General features: G+C 34.1%; 1 long non-coding RNA gene across 1 annotated transcript in view; it reads left to right on the top strand.

The window, feature by feature from the left end:
• Window positions 1–24,264, top strand: part of LOC120612518 (uncharacterized) — a 534,137-nt gene that overhangs the window by 365,936 nt on the left and 143,937 nt on the right. Inside the window, exon 12 of the long non-coding RNA XR_005655466.1 lies at window positions 13,118–13,254. This is a non-coding gene — a long non-coding RNA (uncharacterized LOC120612518). The remainder of the gene's footprint in view (window positions 1–13,117; window positions 13,255–24,264) is intronic.

Here is a 24,264-nt window from a genome sequence, read left to right as displayed (position 1 = left end):
CTATTTAAGTTTTGAAAATCTAGAATTAGTAAATGCTGTTGATTGCTCATTGTCCTGTGGTCTCACATTCACTACCTTGGACTTTCTAGATGAAGAGGATCATTTTCACTGATAGGAGGATGCACACTTCTGAAAACAAATAGATGATGATTTAGTATTTTGTGTATCATAGTAATCTTTTTAAAAAAGTTTATTAATGAAAATGCTGATGAGAGAATAGTTAAGAAAGGAAGATAAATTGCATGTATCCCTTTCTCTCAAATAATAATGCTTTTAGACATGGCTCATTAATTTCTAGCTGGGCAGTAGTATTGATGATATAATACTTCTGTGAAAATAGCCTTTACATTCAACATATTTTACTTATTCATGTTTAACTCATTCAATATGATACATTTATTAATATGAATGAGACTATCAGAGAGCCTATTATGAAAATATGCATTCTTTGATACCTAATGCCTCTTTTTTTTTGAGGTAGAAAATGATTTCAATGGGTGCACTTGAGAAATTTTGAATGAAAATTTCCCAAATAAGCTAGAGGTATTTGTGTCTGAAAGCATAATAGGGTCCAAAATTCTGAGGAAAGAATTTTATATTTGCTTCAGAGAGACACTATTTATCTCTGTTGGCCAACATATTTTAAAACAACTATTTGGTTTTAATGGATATATATCTTGCCACTCTGCCATCAGTAATTTGAACAGCTTGAAATACTGTATGTCATCTTACACTGCTTTCCCTTTGAAGCAAACAGAATCACTGGATTGTTTTTCATTGATTTAAAAACATTGACTTGCTGAAGTATGAGCCTGTGTGCAGTCATAATTCTTGTCTTTTCTTCCTCGGCAAAGCCTGTGATAATTCTTTGAGTTTCAAGCAGGTGTCATGCATCAGATCCAAGTGCTTAATAAATGCACTAGAAGTATATTTTCCTTAGGGCCTTGTGTTTATCCCATTTCCATTTATCTTGTAAAATAGCTTCAAATGCTTTTCTAAAATCCTGGGTAAGAGTAGGTTAGCATTTCCACTTGGCAAGCAGTGCTAGTAAGCGTAAGTCTCCCCTGTCTGTTTTGACCTTAACCAACATTGGTGATTCCCAGCCTGTGTGCCCATGGACCGTGAAGAGTGACAGAGTTATTGGATGGGGCCCGCCAATCCACATGTGCACCAAGCTTTTTTTGGTAATCTTAATAAACATCTTTAACATGAAAATGTACTTCTTTTTTCCAAATGCATGTAAATGCTGCAGTGATCAATAAAATACAAATACATTTAAAAGTGATCCTGAATTCATGGTGGCTTTTTGGCACTTTCTATCTTCTCAATTAATGGATAAGATTGGGTTACTTATACTTTTTAAATCATAATTTACAGTGATCAATGCATTAAATTTTAAGAAAAGATGACGTTACTGACCATAGGTATCACATTGATACCAAATTGAAATGATTTTTTTTATCATATCCATACTGTGAGCTAGTCATCAACAATTTCACATTCATCTCAATCAACAGCATACTAATAAATTAATAATAATATAACAACAACTATAATAAGATTATATTGGGTGCAGGCAGTCATTTAGTTTTTACACCAATCCTGTTAAGTAATTATTATTTCCATTTTCCTAAGAGGAAATCAAAACTCAGAGAACTCAAGGATATTGCCTTAAGACCCATAGCAAACTAGTAAGTAATGTGGGCTTTAAATTCTAGTCTGGCCTTTTGACTCTAAACTCCTTGCTCTTTTGACTTCATCACATTGCAGAACATTGATATGTATGTGAGACATACATATCAAAGTTGTGCTTGATTCTAGAAGCCATAAACTCATGGAAGGGATGTGACTGGACCTGCCCTAAATTATGTTGAATGTAGTCAATTATGATTTTTCAAGAATACTTAATCTAAAAAGCTTTGTTTGTGAGATACATGAAGTCATATGAATGCTATTAAAACCAAGCAATTACAGCAACTAATCCTTTCTAATAAACCAGCAACCCACCTACTAGATGTGTCTAATTTTGACTCACTATTTCAATTACCAAGAGAGACTAAGATAAAAAAAGGAGAAAAACCAAGTAATGATATGGAAATTTAAAAGCGTAGGGAAGAAAAGAAGAAAAAAGCTGCATGTAGTTTATGGACTTTAAAAACTAAAAAATCTAGGGCCTTAGCAGTAATCTCTGCTTCCAGTTCATTCTTTTAACTTCTAATTCCTCTGGTGAACTAAGTGTTAGCTTCACCTACCCTCTTCTCGTCCTTTGTCTCAGTCTCCCTTCCACTGTGGAAAATCCTACTGTTTGTTTACAATCCAGAGTTTTAAAGAGGCTGAACTAAAATTGGCAGCTTCTGGGACATCCTTGCCAATGGATGAGATCCAAATTGGCTCTGCCATGAAAAGGCAGCTATGCCCACATAAGGATATTTTGGCTTAGTGTTTCTGCCGTCTTGTTGCCAGGCAGACAATCATCCAGGAGTGGGAAAATACAGCCAGGGCAAATATTTATAGCTAGAGTGGTCAGCTGGTTGGAGCACTAGTCTGAAGGAAAGGCTCTCAGATGTCATGTTTGACTCCTCATGGGAAGCACTTAATAATGTTGGACAAATCACTTAGCCTCTTAGTCCTCAGTCTGATGGACAAGGACCACAGTATGTATACCTACTATCTGCCAAGAGATATTTTTAAAAAGTACTCAGTTTATTTCTTCTAGTCCTGACTATACTGGATCTAACTTTCTTTTCTGATATGAGATCAGGGAAATAACTCTTTCTCTGCTGCTCTTCTAGTGTTATAGTCAAGTTCAGGAGAAGAAACAATTCTCCCAGCCCTGGAAGAAAGTCTTCCCTTTAAGTGTTTCTCATGGGCTAATACATTACCTGAAGATAGGAACACAGGGTGTGTGTACAAAAATTACATGTAAGAAACATATGCGTGAAACATAGATGTATATACAGTATTTATATAAAGATGTCTTTATCTAGACATTAAGCTACAACTTTTATAATGGGAAAGCAAATCAGATTTGACTACATTGGCTGTTTAACTGAAGGAGCCACACAGATGGGAAAGAAGCACAGACAAATTGCTTTTGGCTCTGCTTTCCTTTATAACAACATCAGATATTTTTAGTTTCTTTTTCTCTACGCGTTGTGCATGTTTCTGCCTCAGATAGAAAGTCGCTGCACATTGTCTTCATCAGTTTTGTCATTCTCTACTAACAGGCCCATTTAGCATTTCATTTAACTTTTAAATTTCTGAGATCTGAAGAGACCACGGGAAGGTGCATTTTCCAGGTGAAGATGATGGGTAGGTAGAAATAACTTAATGTTACGGAGAAAATTTTTATTAGTAGAAAAGAGAATCTTATATTTTTGACCTCATAGTGGATACATATTTCTGGTTAGTGCAAAGTACATCTCCAGCTGGATACACATATACATATCTTAGTTCCAATAACTAGAATAATTTTTTTTTCTATGACAGACCCTGTATTTATGTGATGAACTGTAAGAATCATTACAAATGATTAATTAGATAATGTCCACATGAACCTTCCATTAAGTTGGCCACTTTGTTCTCACTCTTTTGAACTTTCTCTTCTGTAAATGGCAGTAGTTGCTATTTTCATTTCCAGGTTTCTTATTATGTTACAGGGTCAGGTTGGAAAGAGGTGAGTATAGTACAGGTTTCATCAAGTATTCCAGTAGGCTCTCTCATAATTGTTATGATCTTACAAAACTGGTCTATGAGCAAGAAATTAAAAACATGGCTCAATGTAACAACTGAAAAGTTAATCATAGAGGTACCATATGGCCAAGCAATTTTACTCCTAGGTACCCCAAACTTGTGTTCATATAAAGACTTATCCACTAATGTTTATAGCAGCATTATACATGATAGCCTCAAATTAGGTATAATCCAAATGTCTATCAACTGAATTAAAGAAAATGTGGTATATCCATACAATGAAATACAATTCAGACACAAAGTAACAAACTACTACTAATACATGAAACAACAGAGGAATAATGTTGCTAAGAAGCCAGACACAAAGACTACATGATTACTTAAACTCAAAAGTTGTATAATGTATATGTTTAATATGTATGTTGTGATATGTAGTAAGATTAAATTTATAGGAAATTACCAGAAAAAGAAAACCTATGAAGGAAAAAATGCAGATCAATAGTTGCCTGGCACTGGAGATAGAAATGGAGATTAAGTACTAAGGACATGAAACAACTTTTTGAGGTGATGAAAGTTTCAAACTGGTTGGTGGTGATGGTTGCACAATTGCACATGTTAAAAATCATTGAACTGACACTTATAATAGGTGAATTTTATGGTATACAAACTAACCTCAGTAAGGCTGTGATTCTGAATACTTATTTGTTTCTATAGCGCTATATTTACCTCAATCCAATTTTGCATGTTGTGTATTTCAAAGAAATTGGGATGTGTGTGTGTGTGTGTGTGTGTGTGTGTGTGTGAGGGAGGGAGGGGGCAAGAAGGAGAGAGAGAGATACTCCCCTGCCCAATATACTTCAGCTATGATAAAATTCTGTTTCTTGAATCTGCCATATTTTACTTTGCTGCAGCAAATCTTTCTGCACATGCTATAACATGCTTTCCCTGGAATGTTCTTTCCCACCATGCTTTTCAAGGCTAGCCGCTCTTCTTTCAGGTTACTGTTAATGTAACCTCCTCAAAGAGTGCTTCCTTGGCTTTATAAAGAAGATTCCCAGCTCCAGTAATAGATTTTGGCCCCTTATGAATTTCCTTCATCGCATTTTACCTAACCTCGAGTTTGTTTGATTTAAGAATGTATGCATGTATATTTATTTGTGTATATATAGCCCTTTTATTTGTATATATATATATATAAATATATATACATATATAGTATATATATATGTGTGTATGTATGTGTGTGTGTGTGTGTGTGTGTGTGTGTGTATGTGTATTTCTTCTATTAAGACATGAAAGATTAGAAAACTCCTGAATAATTTAGGTGGGTATACATTCCAATTTTCTTCAAGGATTTCCATAGCTAGGAATGGACTTAATTCATCTAGAAAATACTGTATTCCTGGAACTATTCTGGAATTAACCTGATATTCTGAGGATCTCTGAGCATGAGTGTAAGTCTTGACTGGCAGAAGATTTCCGTATTTGTGAAGGACACCCTAACTTTTTCAGGACTGTCTCCTAAAAATCTCACATGATGTGGGAGGCATAGAAGCTCCAGATTAATTCAGTACCCTGAAGTTATCAGTTGCTAGATATTGCTTTTTTGACACCTCATCAAGCTCTTTTGAAAACCTAGTTTTACAACTGAAGCAGACCTCCCAGTGTGCAAACCATAATACGAAACTAATGTACGGTTATCTGTGCCCTAAATAATAAGGCGTCCCAAAAACCTAATCTTCCTCCTAGGAAGTAGCTTATACTCTGAAAAAAATCTCACTCATTACATAATCTGACAAATATAATATAATATAGTTTTAATAGCTACAGTTAATGCATTAAACATATGGTTTCTTCAATAATTACTAATTTTTTTCTCACTACTAATTATGGTATTAAATCGTTCACTCCTTAATTTGTTCTGTCAAAGTTTTTATTTATTCCAGACTGAATGGTGATAGAGTTGAGGCTTATGCACTTCTCCCATTAACTTAACATCATTGATATAAAGCCACTGTATGTTGTAATGGTTTGTTATCTTGTTATTTTTGGTGATTTAATTTTCCTGTGATGATCATCTCAATTGAGCCATTCCAGATGTGAAATAGTTTCAAAAGATATTTCAAAAACTTATCAGGACTATTGTTATTTGTAGTTTAATATAATTTTAATGCCGTTTTGATAACTGCCAGTTGTAATTGTCCACCCTCTCCAGGATAACTTTACTGCTGCGGTATTGTGCAGACAAACTGAACAGTTGGTTTGAGAAGAGTCAAAGATCCCCAGGGAATTATTTATGGACTGAAATAATTTAAAATGAGTAAACGCCTTGTTACTTTAAAGTGTGTATATGAGTATTAGGTGTCTGTTTCTGTGTAAAGTGAGGTAGGCTTTGTGAGGGGTATGGGGGTAGACATATAGTAATCATTCACTTTCAGAGGCGTTTGACAGACTAGGACTAGAGTGAGGTGAGTGATGTACTTGCTTCAGGAATAAAATTTAAGGGGATGTCAAAAACTCAGTAATCAAGTTAAATCGTATTTTAATGCAATAGTTTAGAAAATCAAATTGGCAAACTGTGGTCTATGCAGCAGTGTCTGTTTTTGTAGATAAAGTTTTATTGGACCCAGGGCTGGGAGGGTGAGATGAAAGAGACAGGTCATTCATGTGGAGGGTTATGTCTTGTCTTTATTTAAAATTGTGATATTTTGTTTGTAATGAATTTTTTTGCCTCAATTCTGATTTTTGAAAATTATGATTAATTATTTCTTAGTTTATTTGAGATCTTCTTAAGAAATAGTGGCTATAGATATGCTTATTAAACCACTCTAATTTTGGGAGAGATGTGGAATTAGTGTGTTTGGGGTATGTATGTATTGGATCTCTGAAATTCCAATTTTATTTAAAATGCCTGTATTAAAGAGGTTGATTGTAAAGGACAAAGCAATAACTATATATTCTAAATGTTTTACTTTATCTAGAGCTGCAAATACTTAGAATATTGTAAAATTTAATTTTTTTAAAATTCCGACCATAATGTACAGAGAGATCAATTATATCTCAGGGCAGTTGTCTCTATGTAAAAATTAATGCTCTGTCCTTTAAATTGTGTTCAAGTATTTATCTTTCTTCTTGATTTCTATAGATTTCTTGCATTCAAAAATAAGATATTAAGGGAATATATATTCTTATAATATATATTCCATATATATGTACACACGAATAAGAGAAAATAAATTTGTCTTATCTTGAATGATTCCTATTTCAATATAAAAAATTAAAAGGATCAAAAAAATATAAAACTATATTTAAAAACAAATAATGATTCATATTTATCTCACCATTGATGCTTACTTTTTAGATGCATACTTAGTTGGCTATACTGAATATTTTTCTGAGGCTGACCTTATTGTTGTATCTGTACTTTTTTAGGACCCCATTATTACATGTGTTGATATTTTATTTGCTACATATTCTTCTAAGGGTGTAGTGTAATACAGAGGCAGATGATGATATAGTATGCTTTCCTACAGAGTATAGCAGAGTTGAGTGGCTCGTTTCTGACTTTGGAATATGACCTTTGAGTCTTAGGAAAGTAGATAGTTTACATGTGCTCTGCATTCAGGGCATTTTTTTCTCCCACACCTCTTGTACTACTAGTCTTCCAAGTAAGGTAGTATGTTCCTTGTTTACTAAGTTTCTCATTCCGCCTTAACCCTTTTCTGCCTTTGAGATCCTGTCATGAGACTATTCACACTTCCCTCTTGGTTGCAGTCATTTATAGAACCTTCTAATTTCTGAGTATTTTAGCTTCTGCTTCATTGTCATTTTTATCAAACATTACTCCTCATTGTAATTCTTAGTGATTTAAATATCCACAGAGATGATCTGGAGGCTTTCAGCTTCTTGAGATCTTTTTCATTAATCTAGTCCTTTACATTAAATTAGACATCTACTTCCAAGGTCATATTAGTCACTGTATTCTTACCGTAATGTCAGTTTTAGGCATTCTACTTTCTGACCACTTCCAATTTTTTCATCGGATTTCCTGATTATGAAACAAAACCTCCGAAAATTGATCAAGTCATGTTTTCATTGTCCTCCTTTATCTCATTTCATGTTCTCACTTTCCTCCTTACCAGCTTAGATTCCTTTTTATTTTTATTTTTTATAATTATAAACATTACTTCGCATATGCCCTCATTCCCCTTGTCCCTCTCACCTTTACCAACACAGGAGTCAGGATTTAAGCCCATCAGATTAATGCCAGTGTTTGAGCTCTCTTAATCACTACAATATGCATATATTATTTCAGTTGATTCTTACAACACACCTGTAAAAATAAATCAGAGAATAGAAACTTGGAGAAGCTAAACCTTGTGGGATCACACAACTTCTAAAGTGGCAGGTAGTATTTAAACTCTGCTACTTTGCGCCTAAGCAGCTGAACTTGTCTAGGTAAAAATTTATGCTGACTCATTTAACTAAATTCACGACCGTTTCAACAGGACTTTTAGTGCTGTCAGACAGACCTACATTTCCTTAGTTTGTTTTATTTTTTTCTAGTACCTCTACCCTCTTCTCAAACCTCATTTTTTTTTCATTCTGTCTCTCCAGATAATCTTGACTTGTATTACACTCAGATGATAGAAACGATCTGAAGAGACTGTCCCAGAGTGCTACAGCACATCTAGTATCCCATCTACATGAGCAGCCATATATTTGACATTCCTCTCCTTAACGTGGACTACCTGACTGTGCTCCTCTGCTATCCAGCCTCTCCAATGTTCACTAGATCCAAGTTCCTCATTTAAGCAATTAATCCTTGTCTCTTAATTATTATCACTAGGTTTTCCCTCCCCTCTGGGTCATTTCCAGTGCTATAATTTCTCTTATTAAATAAAATGATGAGAAAATAGACGAATACATCAGCAGAACAGAATAGAGAGCCCAGAAATAGATCCACATAAATGTAGTCAACTGATCTTTGATAAAAGAGCAAAGGCAACACAATTGAGAAAAAAATAATCTTCTCAACAAATGATGCTGGAACAACTGGACATCCACATGCAAAAAAAAAAAAAAAAAAGAAAGAAAGAAAGAAAAGAAAAGAAAGACAGAATTTAGACACAGACTTTACATCTTTTACAAAATTAACTCAAGACAGAACATAGCCTAAATGTAAAACACAAAGCTATCAAACTCCTAGAGGATAACATAGGAGAAAATCCAGATGATCTTGGGTTTGGTGATGACTTTTTAGATGCAACATCAAAGGCACAATCTATGAAAAAAAAGAATTGATAATCTGGACTTCACTAAAATTTAAAACTACTGCTCTGAGAAGGACAGTGTCAAGAGGATGAGAAAAGAAGCCATAGACTTACGAAAATATCTGCTGAAGACACATCTGATAAAGAACTGTTATTCAAAGTATACCAAGTATACAAAGAACTTTTAAAACTGAACAATAAGAAAATAAGCAATCTGATTTTAAAAGACCTTAATAGTCACCTCACCACGGAAGATATACAAACGGCAAATAAGTATATGAAAAGATATTTCATGTTGTATGTCATCAGGGAGATGGAAATTAAAACAATAATGTGATACCATTACACACCTATTAGAATGATCAAAATCTAAATCACGGACACCAGCAAATGCTGGTGTGGATTTGAAACAGCAGGAACTCTCATTCACTGCTGATAGGAATTCCAAATGGTACAGCCACTTTGGAAGATGGTTTGGTGGTTTCTTATAAAACTAAACATATGCTTAATATATGATCCAGCAATCACACTCCTTGGTGTTTATCCAAAAGAGTCAAAAACTTATGTCCATACAAAAACCTGCACATGAGTGTTAATAGCAGATTTATTCATGATGGATAAAACTTGTAAGCAACCAAGATGTCCTTCAGTAGGTGCATGGATAAATAGTCTGTGGTATATTCGGACAATGAAATATTATTCAGTGCCAAAAAGGAATGAGCTATTAAGTTATAAAAAGACATGGAAGAAACTTTTTTTTTTAAAAAAAGCATGTTACTAAGTAAAAGATGTCATTCTGAAAAGGCAATGTATTGTATGATTCCAACTATATGATCTTCTAGAAAAGGCAAAAAAAGATCAGTACTTGCGAGAGGTTAAGGGGGAGAGAGGGATAAATAGGCAGAGCACAGAGAGGTGAAACTACTCTATATGACACTGTAATGATGGATTCACATCATTATACATTTGTTCCAATCCACAGACTGTATAACAAACACCATGAGAGAACTCTAATGTAAACTATGGACAATGTGTCAATGTAGGTTTATCACCTGTGACAAAGACACCTTTCTGGTGAAGAATGTTGATAATGAGGGAGGGTATTTATATGTGGGGGTTGGAGAATACGGGAAGTCTCTGTACCTTCTGCTTAATTTTATTCTGAACTTAAAACTGCTTTTAAAAAGTCTATTAAAAATAAAAGTCCTTTTGTAATTTCATGTTCCTCTTTAGTTTCTTCTCTATTTCTCTGCTTTCCTTTTATAAAGCATAATCCTTCAAAAGAGTTGTCAAAACCCACCATATCTAGGTCTTCTCTCATTTTATTTTGTTCCCTCAGCAACAGGCTTTTAATCCCGTTTCTCCGCCACATGTAACTCTTAAGTTTACCAATATTTGTCATTTTGCTAAATTGGTGGATTCTTGATCATCATTTCATGTGACACATATTTTTTTAAAGGGGTCACTGAGGCCTTTCTTCTCCTTCCTTCTTAAAATAATCTCTTCACATGATTTTAAGAACATCATTCTCCATTGGTCCTATTTCTACCTTTCTGGCCAACTCCTAAATATCAGAGTGCTCGATCTCCTACATTATACCTCTTTGCTTCTTTATACTCCCTCCCTCAGTAATATGATTTAGTCTGAAACCTTAAACTTCATCCTTTTTACTGCTTTAGCCAAAAACTTTGATTGCTTTCCTACACATATGGAAACCAGTATATATGGAGTACTATTGACTCTACTTTATACATATTGTAAAAATCTAGAATTTGACAACTTCTCACATCTTTCACTAGTACCACTCTTAACAAAGTCAACATAATCTCTTGCCTGGATTATTACTATAACCTCCTACCTGATCTCCTTGTTTTTGCCTTTGTCCCCCTATAAATTATTCTCAACATAGCAGCCAAGTTAATCCTACATGCAAAATCTTCCATTGGTTGTCCATGAGATTCAGAGTAAAAGCCAAAGTGCTGTGAAGCCTCATAGAACAAGTGCATTCTAGCAACAGTTTGATCACTGTCTGTATCTGCCTTACTAGTCATTCATTAAATACTCATTGTGACCACTCCTCAGGTTAAGAAATTCTTACTCTTTTTTTTTTTCCAGATTCTGCTTTTTGATTTTAAGCTTCCATTTTTATTAAATAGACATTTTATGAGCACCTATTATAGATGCATAAAAATGAATAAAACATTTCCTGCCCTCAAAGAGTTTTTACATTTGGAGAAAAGACAAAAATGCAATGAATAATTACATGAGCAGTAACTATTATGGTACTGAATGTGTGCACAAAACACTGGCATAAAAAGCAATCAATTAAAATTACCTGATGTAGACATAGAAGATCTCAGAGAAGCAGCATTTATTCTGGCTGATGCAAGGTGAGCCCTGTTCTTTGAATTGTTTCCAGTTTTCCATACTACTTTAGTCATACTAATGGACCTGACTAAAGGCAGTAGGCAGGCATTTATATACAAAGATGATTACTTTTTTGTCTCTTTTGCAGTAATAGCTCCAGATCTTTTTCAGCTCCAGATGTTCATTGGTCTCACTTATGATAGAATGGTGCAAATTTGCATGTCTGATGCTGCTTGTGGTCAGTAAAAAAAAATGAAAATAGTTTATAACCCCAGATTCCTTATTTTGACCCAAAGTTTCTTACATGACATGTACAAAAATGCTGTCACCCTTTTGAGGTGATCTCTCATTGATGGAGGCAAGGTTTTGTGCAAATGCTGACCTCATAGTGATAGCTATTATTGCATGACTTCGTGTCCACCCCAAAAAATGTATTAGAATACAATCGACTGAGTGACTGCAACAGGTATATCAGCTCTAAATCATAGAAAAAGTAGCCATTCATGAGCTTTAGCACAATATTATTAATAATTAATTACTTGTAACATCTCTCAGGTGATCAAGATAAATTACTAGGCTATAATACCATGGTTTTAAACAGCTGTTATATTCAGTAGATCTGCTGACCTTCCAGAAGCTGCAAGGTTCTTTTATGATTTCAGAATTTATGTTAATCTTTTAAAAAAGTAGCATGATGTATTGACAAGAACATAACATTTTAGACTCAGAGGACTTCAGTCTGGTTCTATGCTCTGAGGTGTATCAGTTACATAACATTGAACAACTCACTTAAGGATACTGAGCTTCAGTTTAATTATGTGTACCGTGAGATTTTGTAAACTGCAAAATACTCAACAATTTTGAGTTGCTATTATTATAATGGTGCTATCAATGCACAGTGCTTGTATTTTTCTATTTTGCCCTCATCTCTTTCATTTTTTTTTCTGAATAGAGTTAGCTCCATAGTACTCTGACAACTTATTTTTTCTAGTTCAACATGAGCTTCTCCAGTGAATTGGGAATTTTACAATTGGATAGTTAGAATACAGTGTATGATCAGGGGACTTCTGAATTACCTAGAGAATTTTGCAGTGTTGAGTTACTCATTATTTCAAGAAGATTTTCTATTTTTTAAAAATTTTATGGGTATGGTAAGTGAGAAAGAAGGACCAGGCTGATTATTATTTCTATAGAGGACTGGAAGAAATAGGGGAAAGAAGGCAGCAGAGAAAGCAACCAACCAACCAGCCAACCAACCAACAAACATCTTTAGACAATGAAGGAAAATGTTGCTGGGGAAAAACTGAACAAATGGCGTAATTTGTGATTAGATGTGTCCACTCTACTTTTACAGGGAAGGGGGCCCAGCTGTAGCTTTGCTACTGGGGGCCAACTGGGAAGCCACCCTCAAGGACTGAGGCTCTTACACACTACTGCCTCTAGTTCCAGGGAGTGCTGCTCCAAGAGCAGTCCGTATAAAAACAGGGTTTGAAGGGTTTGAGCTTTAGGTAGAAACTGATTGTACGAGACTAATCTGTTCATTAATTTCACAAATATTTATTTAGTGCCTAATATATGACAGCAATAGCAGTAGACAAAACACACAACAATCCTATCCTCAGGGAGCATATGTTGCAGAAAAGTATAAATCTTTACTGTAAGTAAAAATCTTGACTGGTTCACTGGATTTTCACTCCTTCCTCCCCACCCCTCAAACAACTAGATTGTTTGGATTATCAATATAATAACCTGAGCATTCTCATTGTATATATTTATTGATTCAGGTTATCTTGTTGGAGGCACTTCAGTGTAATGGAAAAAGCACCAAACTGGGAGTCAGACTACATAGATGCTGTCCCCTCTGCCACTAATCAGATCTGTGATCTTCAGCCTATCACAAACTCAGAGACCAAAGAAAGAGGTAGGCTCTTTGATAATTCACATCTCTTTTCTTGTTCTCAGTCTGTGTGGCTTATGCTCTATCAGGCAAAGGAGAAGTTCTCTCCTCCTGAATTATCTTCAGCATAAAATCATACCTCCTTTTGGAGCTTGCTCTCATTTCTCTACAGCATGAATGTTGGGTACAGATAGCATTCAGGCTTCCATGGCACCTGGATTATTTTCAGTTAGAACTTCTTGGATGTGCCACTCTGAGAATAGTCTGTCAGAAAATTAAAATAAAAGCCTGTTTAACATCTCCCAGGGTGGGCTGCTCTGCCATATTTGGGATCAGATGTTTTGGCTAATGAAATACAAAATGTTTTCTGCTTCTGACAGTAACAGCAAGACTGAACTTGGTTTAAAAACTAAAAATATTTCAAAGTGTAGCAGAGCCTTGTAGATGTCCCAATACCTATTTCTCCTTTTTCTTTAGTAATAGAAACTTCAAATTATAGACTGCCATCTGACTACTCAAAATCAAGGCAACATTTTCCAATCTCTCATGTAGTTTAGAGTGGCTAGGTGACCAAGGGCTGGCTAAAGGGGTGTGATATGAATAACTTCTTTAATAGTGTCTTTAAAGAAAGGGCATGCTAACCACACCCCTCCCCCCACTCGCCGCAACTTTCCCATGCTGAAATGAGGACATGGTGGACGTGATGGTGAGCCATCTTCAACTGAAAACAGGCAATGCTGTAGTGGATGGGTGGTGAAATGACATTATAGAAGGATTTAGGGGTCTTTAGCTCTATGGAACTGTCACATTAACTTTGAATTAATCTTCAGACTTTGATGCCTTTCTTAAAAAAAGCTTAATAACCAACGGCCTAATGTATATCCTAATTAATACAGAGATAAATAATTCAGATAATAAGTAGACATGAAAATAATACATTATCAGTAATTTTCTTTGACCTGTCCTAAAAAGGTGACTAAGGCAGTTCAGCAATATTCTATGTGAAAAGTACCTCTCTTTCTCTCTCTCTCTCTCTCTCTCCCCCTTTCTCTCCCAGGAGAATAGGGAACATTGCATTTTAGAAATGATCTAGAAAAATATTTATTTCTTTTCTTTATTGCTCTTCTTTGGAGTAAAAGTTTAAAAAAAATGAGAAAAAAGAAACAGTTGATTGAATGTGAAATTCACATAATTTTATAAATTCTAAATTGTGATTCTGTCATCGATAAAAACTTTGTTATAATTCATGATTATTGAAAGTCAAACTAAAATAGAAGAGGCCTGAAAAGTACAGGTAGAAGGTGAAAATTGTTGTGTTGTGCATATTCCAATATTGAATTTCCTGATTTTAGAAAATTTATTTTTTCAGCATTAATAATATATCCATGCTTGCATTGGGTTGCCAAATTTGTTTGTAAAAAGGTTGCTTGTTAACAAACAAGAATAATTAAACCACTCAATATTAACTAAATAATATCTTGATGAAGATTTTTAAACTGTTTGGTTAGTGTTTTTTCTGCTTTAGTAGTGATTTTGCTGTGAAATGTGAGGATAACACTTCATGTGTTACTATTTGTTGTGAAGTGATTTAATAAATGTTTAAACAAGTCATTACCACGATGACAGCATTTTTTATCATGGAGTTGTGATTTTGATATTGATTGTCATGCTAGGCTTCCTACCCCCTTCCTCTGTCCAGAAAATGTGAGGACACATAAGCATGACCCTCAAATAGTGCTAACAGACTGCATTAGTTATTTTTATGTCTGTTCTCAAGTCTTCCTCTCTTTTATGTCAAAGGAGGAAAAACAGTAGCCCTCCTTTCCACACCTAGATAGTAGCATATGTAGAAGGGACAAACCCTGTTTAGCACATACTCATTTGTTAGGAGAACACCAGGCTAGCAACTTTGTAAGAAAACAGTAACCTCAAGAGAACCAGGAACCAAGAAGCCCCTTCTCAACTTGTCTAATAGGTTTCAAACTTGCAATTGAGTAATAAATATAGTTTAACCTTCCAGATCCTCCAAGAGAAGGCCACTGTCTTACCTTCACAAATAAGTAGAGCTAAATTAGGTCTATGATATTCATCTCTTCAGTAATAAGTATTGGACTACTATGTGCCAGATAAATAATGAGCAAAACAGGTGTTATTTTTGTCTTCTTGAATCTCTCAGTCAAGTAGTAGACCTGCATCCTTGCTTTTAGCTTTCTGTGATATATGTTTTTCCTGAGTGGGGTTCCCTTTCTCTGTGATCCTCAGGCTACTCTACCAAGAACTCTTCCCCACGAGTTTCATCAGTAAGAAAAGAAGGCGTGATTTGAGTATGGTGTAGTGCTCAGTTATACAATCTTAGAGATGGAAGATTTCTTAATTTATCTGCTGTACGTCACAGATATTATTCTTCCCATTAGAGTAACAAGTAAATGCATGGGTTTTGTTTGTTTGTTTGTTTGTTTTTGGTATAGTCTAAGAAAATAGATTCATTTTAAAATAGTTGTAATTTTATTCCCCCGGGGGGTCATTTGACAGTGTCCAGAGACATTTTTGGTATGTCACGACTTTGAGGGAAGAGATGTGACTGATATCTAAGGAGTAGAGACCCCAAACACTTACTAAATACCTTACAATGCACATATTATCCTCCTCAACAAGGAAAAGTATTGACAAATATTTAATACAAATATTTATTTGTGTTTATTAAGATTTTTTTTTAACAATATGTTTTCTATGTCCTCTTTTATATCCAGTTAGAGAAGCTACTGGTTATTGAAGTATTTTAGTATGCTTTCTTTCTTCACTGATCCATTTTTCTACAAACATTGGAATATTTACCTGTACTAAACACGCTAGATAATATAAAGGTTAATAAATCTTTGTCTCTGGCTTTATAGTAAAAAAATCAGTATCTGTGAATTAAGAGAATTATACTTAAAGGTAAAACTGATTAACCATGTCAGAGCAGACATAAAGTACCAGAGGAAATTGGAAAGATGGATTGTTTCTGGCTGAAGGAATATAAAAGATATAATGGGATAGGTAGCATTGGAGCTGAGTCTTAAAGGATAATCATAATTCAACCATGCTACGATGAGGAAACAGTCAGGAAGCAAGAAGGGAAGAAAGTACATGGAACCAGGACAGGTTCAAGACACTGTTGGTGGTGGCCAAGCTTGGCTTGAGGCAGAGTGCATGGAGAGATGTGGTTAGAAAGTTCTTCCTTTCCTTACCTAGATGTTAATGGTATAGGCCAAATTGTTTTTGAAAAGATGTACATCAGGATCATTACAAGAGGTTTTAACTTTTCTGAGTTAAAAAATATGTCAAATTTTTATATCGTGTATTAAATAAATCAGAATTTTCAGTTGTAAATGAGCTTGTTTGGCATTGTCCTGAGTTTCCATGGGTATTTTTACTGCTTTTACATCAGCTAATGTTTTTCATAATCAGCAAGCAGAAAGTTTTTTCTTTTATTTTTGTCTCAAAATTCACCTTGAATAAGTACATTCTCACAGCTTTAGGGGTCGAAATAACCTGAAAATGCATAATTTAGAAGAGGGTTCAGTGATTCTTTCCTTCAGTTTGGAGTGAAAGTAAATTCTAGCCTGAGATAATAAGATCTGATATAGAACATCTTTGGAAATTTTTATAAAAATGTGGCATTACAATGGAGGGACAATATAAAACTATCTTCCTGTGGCCCTGGAGGGTCATCAGATTCCCCGGAAGAATGGGAGAAGGCTGGGGGCTTGATTTAATCAGCTAATTTCTAGTCATCTCTCTATATAGACTGTATTGAATCAGAATTGGGAAGGATACAAAAGGAAATTTTCTTTTTTCCATTTTTCTTCTTACATGTGCTTTAGGTGATATTTGCGAAACTAAAGTTTAAAAACCACTGTTCTAGAAAATGGAAGAATCAGAGGACTCTGTGGTTAATCATGCTGTGGATGTGATAGTCAAAAAGTGTAAGTAGTGCACAATATTCCAGAAATGTTGTGGCTTTGTGGGAATAAATGCGGCCTAGGAGAATAGGTTGAATTATGTACATCAAAAGAGTAGAGATGGGAGAAACTATAGAGAATAAAAGCAAAAATATTCTTCTGTGATTAGCATTACTTAAGGAGAATTCTTATAGTTTAAAAAAATAATAAATGTATTTATTCTTCTGTAAAGGTAGAAACTTACATGCCTAATCATTAATTACCAAATCTGTTTTGGGGATCCAGCTGCACATGATTATAAAAATACGTTGTTGTTTTAGGATTCTCAGAACAAGCAAAGTTAGGTTCATAAATTCCTCTCCTTTCCCTTTTGTAGAGCTAGTAAAAATATTAAATCATTAGTTTTCATAGACATTCCATCTATCTTTGTCTTCTAATGGTATAGAACTTTAAGGTGATGGCAACCTGAATGATTTTTTTTTTATGTTTCTTGTTCTCTAATCATAAATTTCATAAATGCTTAACTTGTTTTATGTAGTATAAACATTTTCCCATTGGCTCAAGTATTGTTTTCATGTTTTATTCTGTTGTCTATAAAGTATGTATGTACCAAGTGTGTCTCTAAGATTGTCAGCTCTAAAAGGGCTATGTCTGTGTGGTTCCTATTACATAAAGATGAATTCTTAATAATTTTTTTTATGATTAGGATGGCTCTCTATATACTTGGATTAAATGAGTGAATTCATCTGCAGTTTGGTATGGTATTATAACATTATTACTTCTTAGTACGGTTATTTTTTCTTCTATAAAATCAGGCTCCTGTGCCATCCCACCCTGTATTGAGGTGATTCTCTGGAATAATTATGTACAGCACTTAGCCTGGGAGGTGTTTTCACTCTTTCCTCCATTAGCCATGTAATAAATTGACTAAAACAATTCCTGGCCTCTCTCTACTATTTGCAATTAAGAGTGACGATTACTTTGATTTAATGTAGAAGATTGGAACACATTTCACTATATTCAGTGCTTTTCCCTGTGGATCCGCTGCCTAGAGGAGGCAGGCCTACACAGCCCTGCACTGTACAACTTAGGCATTGCCCTATGACCAGCATTAGCCAATGAAATGTGAGTAGAAGGGATGAATCACTTCCTAGCAGAAGTTTCAGAGCCAGTGCATGTTCTTTTTTCCCCTCTGCCACAAGAACAGGCAATGCTTCCTGCAGATGCTGCTCCATCAGGCTGAGTCCAGGGAGAATGCTCTCTGAACCAGGGGCAGAGATATAGCCGAGCCACAGTGAATACAAGTCATGAAAGAGAAATATCTGTTGTTGAAAACACGAGACTTTGTGATCATTTTATGTCACATAATTAACCCCCACAAGAATTTTGAGAGGAATAAATAGCAAGGAATACTTGATCAGAGCCTGTTTAAAGAGCTGCCTTTCATCTTAAGCCTTCCTCACTGTGGATATAGGTCATAGGAGTCGCTTTTGCCCTCATTCTTCTCTGGCCTCCTCACTTGGTATCCTGTTATAACCAGCTTTAAGATATTATAAATTGTTCAAGGATGTGTGTGCTTTTTGCAGCCTCCATAGAGAGGGCACGTACCAGTTTCTGCGAACATAACTATAGAATGTTGGGTAGATGTATTTTACATTTGAATGTAAAGGAAGTTTTAATAGGTCAGTTTACCATTGCCAAATGGATCTGGCTGGTAGTCAATATGAATAAGAAATGAGAAAGTTGTTCCTAAGTTAGAGGCCTAAAAGTTTTCAGAGATAGGCTGTTGTTCCCAGAGTCCAGGAGAAAACATCCTGCTTGAGTATGATTCTATCAATGAAACTTTTTTATGGGAGAAAATATTTTTGTAATTTTAGCACTTTCTGAATCATTCTCTCAGTAAGTCACACTGTTTGACATAGTCCATAGAACTCTCCTGAAAATTCCAAGAAAATGTAAATGGATTTTGAGCCCACATTTTTATAAATAAGATGTCCCATTCTATTTTAATTGGAAATATCAGTTTGATTCAAAGAGGATCTTTGATAAATATTAACTTGTTAAGCTGAGCTGCTTTTGTTATTTCTAGAAGAAGAGTCATAAAAATATTCAAAATTTTATAGAATTCCACTAACCATCCAGTACAAGGGATTAGAACATGTTTTATATCTTTCTTTTCCTAGAACAAGGGTTTCCTCTAGGCACCAATACAGCTTAAATATTTCTCCATATCATTAAGTGTGGATGAACATAAGGGTACTCAGTATTTCTTATGTTAGATTGTTGTGAGGAAGTACCTGGCTAAATGAATATATCTTTCACTGTTTATTTATTCAGAAATAACGATTGAATCCTTTCTCTGTGTCATATGCCGTGTACATTGTGTGTCACCATAGTGAAAGGGCAGCTTGTACTGAGGTATATACTCAGCTTTTGTTATTTGTGATAAAATATCTTGAAAATTTTTTCAGCTTGGAAAGCTTATTTTAAAGTGGGAACCTAGTAAAATAATAGTACAAAAAATTACAATATACTGTATATTTTACATTAGGCAGATCAGAAAGATTCGGTTGCATAAAGGTGTTATTGATCTAAATTATTAAACTAAAGTCAGCTGTACTAGATTATGGATATTGAAACCCTAAGCAAACTGAATGCTAAAATAGCAGCAATATGAACAAGAGAAACTAGAATAAATTTTTGGATGTGTTCTAAGAGGGAGATTCTCAAATGAAAGAGATATGAGTTTGGTCTGCATTAATCTTGGATTTGCTGGTAGTAACATTTTATGATATTGTGAATTCTCTCCTGTAAAAATTTATTTTTGTAAGAATGTTTACCCTACTTAGTAAATCTTAATTCTCCTACAGTTTGGGTTGTCAAGCTTAGGTTTATGTGCCAATAATTGCTAAAGTCTGAATCATAGTATTGAGAAAAACTCAGGAGGAAAGAAACAGACAGTCCTGATAAATGAGTGATATTTACCATGTTTTGGGTGGGGAGGATGGCTGTGCCATATTGAGAGAGTATGATCAGTTTAATAAATGTCATAAGTATCAGGAACTTGCCATCTTTACCTTAGAACAGTTTATAATTGGGGAGTCATTATATAAAATTAGAATCTTTTACTTTCTTATGTTCTCTGGAAAAGATTACTTGATGATTTCTTCATTGATTCATTACTACGGTCTTATTTAATATTGCTAAAATCTCATTTAGTTTTTACGATGTTGATGCACCCCGGTCTTGGGAGGATGTTAAGTGATGGTTTACTAGGGAGCCGTATGAGACTATATCAAGACCTAAAGACATGGTGGAAAGAAATCCTGAAGTAAAAAATACCAAAATTCATTCCTTGATAATATTGTTCAGTTCTTATCATGGATGTAAATTGTTATAATGATGAGAGTTGGGAAAGATTTGAAATAAAAAGATTTTCGATGATATAAAGTTGAAAGAATTTTAAATGATATAAATTTATATAAAAACATACTGAAAAAGATATTAAGATATTATATTTCTACCCTAACAATGTCAGTGTGCTTCATCAAGTCAATAAGGACTAATAAAGTCCAGAAGCAGATTTGAATTCCATGACTCTAGTGACCCCAAAAATCAGGTCATTGTAGAAGGAGTCCAAGTACTGATAATTCTGTTGATATTTCACTCTTGCTGCATGTTTTTTTGTTTGTTTGTTTGTTTTCTTTTGTTTTGTTTTGTTTGTTTGTTTTTGTTGCTTTATAATTTCCACTTTCCTTGAAAGGAGGTTAAATTATGCTAAGGATAATTTATCCAATATTCCAGTTTTAAGATAATTCACTTAACTCTCACATACACATTTACATTTAACAAACTTTTTAATTAAAGTATAACTTATGGCAAAGTGCAGAAATCAAAAGTATACAAATTGATAAATTTTCATTATGTGGATACACCCATGGAACCACCACACAGGCCAAGAAATAAAATATTACCAGCATTATAGGTTCCTCTAAGCTGTAGTCCTTTTTTGTCTCAGAGGTAATGAACTGTCTGACTTTAAAATTATAGATTTACCAGTTATGAACTTATATGTCTGGCAACTTTTGAACATATAGTGTTTATGAAACTCATTAATATTGTAGGGTATAGTACTAATTTATTCTTTTCATCGCTCTATAAATTTCCACTTATGAACATTCTAGTTTATATATTTTACTATTAATGAATATTTGGGTTGTTTCCACTTTTGGCTATTGTTAATAATGCTGATGTAAACATTCTTAAACATGTCTTTCAGTGCACAAAGGTATTCATTTAGTTAGAATATACTAGGAGTGGAATTGGTGTGTCATAGAGTATGCATATGTTTAATTTTAGTAAAACTGCTAAATAGTTCTTTAAAGTGATTGAACCAACTTACACTTCCAGGAGGAATATGTAAGAGTTCCAGTTGCTCCACATCCTTACTAACAATGACAATCATCAGTCCTTTTAACTTTAGCTTTCTGCGGTTTAAATTTACATTTTCCCCAGGATTGATAAGAATGAGCACCCTTTTCAAATCTGTTATCCTCTTTTGTAAAGTGTATACTTCCCATTTTAAAATTATTTATATTTTTATATTAATTTGTAGAAGATTTTGCATATTCTGTATTCAGGTTCTTTGTCATTTGTATGCATTACAAATGTTTTCACCTGCTTTGTGGCTTGCCTTTTCACTTTCAATGGTGTATTCTTAATTTTGACATAGACAATATCTATAATAGTTCTTAATTTTAATGTAGTTTGATTTCCATATTACTTTTTTATGGTTAAGGTTTTTTGAGCCCTTTACAAGCAATCTTTGTCTCTTCAAAAAGATGAAGGTATTCTATTTTATTTTCTAGATTTTTTTATCGTTTATTGCCTTTCATATTTAAAGCCATGCTTTGGAAGTTAGTTTTGTTCATGGAATGAGATACAGATCGAGAACTGCTTTTTTTGTTATATAAATATCCAATTGGAATAGTAGTATTTATCGATAACACTATTCTTTCCCATTACTGTAGTGCCATCTCTGTCATGAGTGTGCTTATATTTGTAAGTTTACTTTTAGACTCTTTAATTTCTTCCAGTGGTCTGATTGTCTATCCTTGCATCAATACCACACTATCTTAATTATTGTATTTCAGTAAGTCTTGAGATCTGCTCATAAGTCACACTGGTATACTTGACAATCATATAATTTCAGGGATCCTGGTGAAGCTTTATAAGAACTTTATACAATGTTATCTTCATCTTCAAATTTTCACTATGACATTATTTTTCTTACCCTGTAACAATAGATTTCTGAGCTATAACTTATTTCATAAGATTATGAGAAATGTTTATTATTATAAACAGTACCTAAATATTAGTGGTACTGCTACAGTTACTACTACTACCACTATTAATAATGTCATGATGAAATTGGGTTTTATGAACACTTAAAAAAATAATTCAAGGAATTTAGCCAAGTTTCTAAATGTGTCAATAATATTTTTTATTCAAATAAGAGCTAAAAATATCTACGGCACACTAATCCACATGAATTTTTTATTCCTATTTAACGTATATTCTATAAAAGTACTGAAAAGCCGTAAATAATATGCAGGATTTATTTGTCATTTTTAATAGGTATATTATAACAGCATCTCCAGTTTGTGACCAAAATCTCAACTAGCTATTTTCGTTTAATCAAAATGTTGCAAAAAAGAAAATAACAATTCATTATGTTCCTACGAGCTGTTTGAAAAAGTTCAGCCTTCTCTGTGTTCGGTTTCTCTGTATAACACTTGGTGGAATTGTAATGCTTTTACTGTCACCTCTAAATATCATTACACCTTAGAGAATCTGCAGAGTTATATAACACTGTGATTAAAAAGAGTCACACACTTTCATAGCAGACTCCAACTTTTGCTGATGTAGAAAATGCAGAATCCCAAGATATCCAACTGCCTTACCTAAAGTTTGTAGAAAGGAAGAAAAATGAGACAATGGCTAAAAAGAAATTAAGAAAAAACCCTCTTGCAGCACAAAAGAGAGAGAACGGACAAAAATAAATCAGCCTTCCCTAGCTTCACTTATAGTTCTTTTCAAACAATAATATATATATTTATATTTATATGTATGTGTATATATATATTTTGTTCTTGGCTTACTGCCATGAAGAAATTCAGAATTTTAATGCAAATGGATGATTAAAAAGATAGAGTTTAATTTGGAAATGAACAAGGTAATTAAGAAAGAGTAAGAATATTTTTAATTCTTGAGATTTCAGGAGTGAACTAAACCCAATATGTAGATCATACAGTTGTGGATCATATGGTGGCGCAGTGAAAAAAAACACAGAGCTGGAAAATTATTTGTTTCAGGGCTTAAAGTGTTATGTTTTTCATAGCTGACATTTCTGTCATTCGAATTACTAAAGTAAACACCCCGTTTTCATTAACAATGAAAGGAGTAGCATCAGAGCTCAGCTATTTATACAATGCAACAAACGTCACTTATACAGGTCAATTACAATTTCTAATAATTAAAAACAAGAAGGAAAAGTGTTCATAGTCTCACATGCTTCTGTCTAATTTGGTGATTTTCACACATTTCAAAACTGATACTTGAGGTTGACTGCAAAGAGCACGCAGGCCTGGCTGACACATCTAGAGTTCCCGTGAATGCTGCTGGAGAAGTCACTAACCTTCATCCTGGAGCTGACATCCCACTTCCTCTGGAGAGCAAACTTACCTTCTACCTGCATCTCAGAGACTTGTCTGTCATGATTATGTCTGTATTCTTCAATGCTTGGTCTTATTTCACACTGAAGAATCAAGGAGTATTTGATGAATTATTATTTGCCTGCTATTTTTTTAACTTCATTTGCAAGTTTCTATTTTTACTTTCTAAGCCAGGATTTACTTTTATAGTGCTCTGCTAATTATGTAGGTCATCAGATGCTCTAACAAGGCAGGCAATGACAGGTCTGCTCCTAGTTTAGGTGAACGGCTCAAAAATATCCTTCAAGTATGTGGAACTACAGCAACTCAGTGTTTCAATCTGAAGAGTATTTATGGATTTATAGAGAAATGTCATC

Source organism: Pteropus medius, unplaced genomic scaffold (assembly GCF_902729225.1).
Source record: "Pteropus medius unplaced genomic scaffold, Ma_sr-lr_union100, whole genome shotgun sequence".
Classification (NCBI taxonomy): Eukaryota; Metazoa; Chordata; class Mammalia; order Chiroptera; family Pteropodidae; genus Pteropus; species Pteropus medius.
The sequence above is the reverse complement of the archived record's forward strand: the minus strand, read 5'-3'. Positions and strand labels throughout refer to the sequence as shown.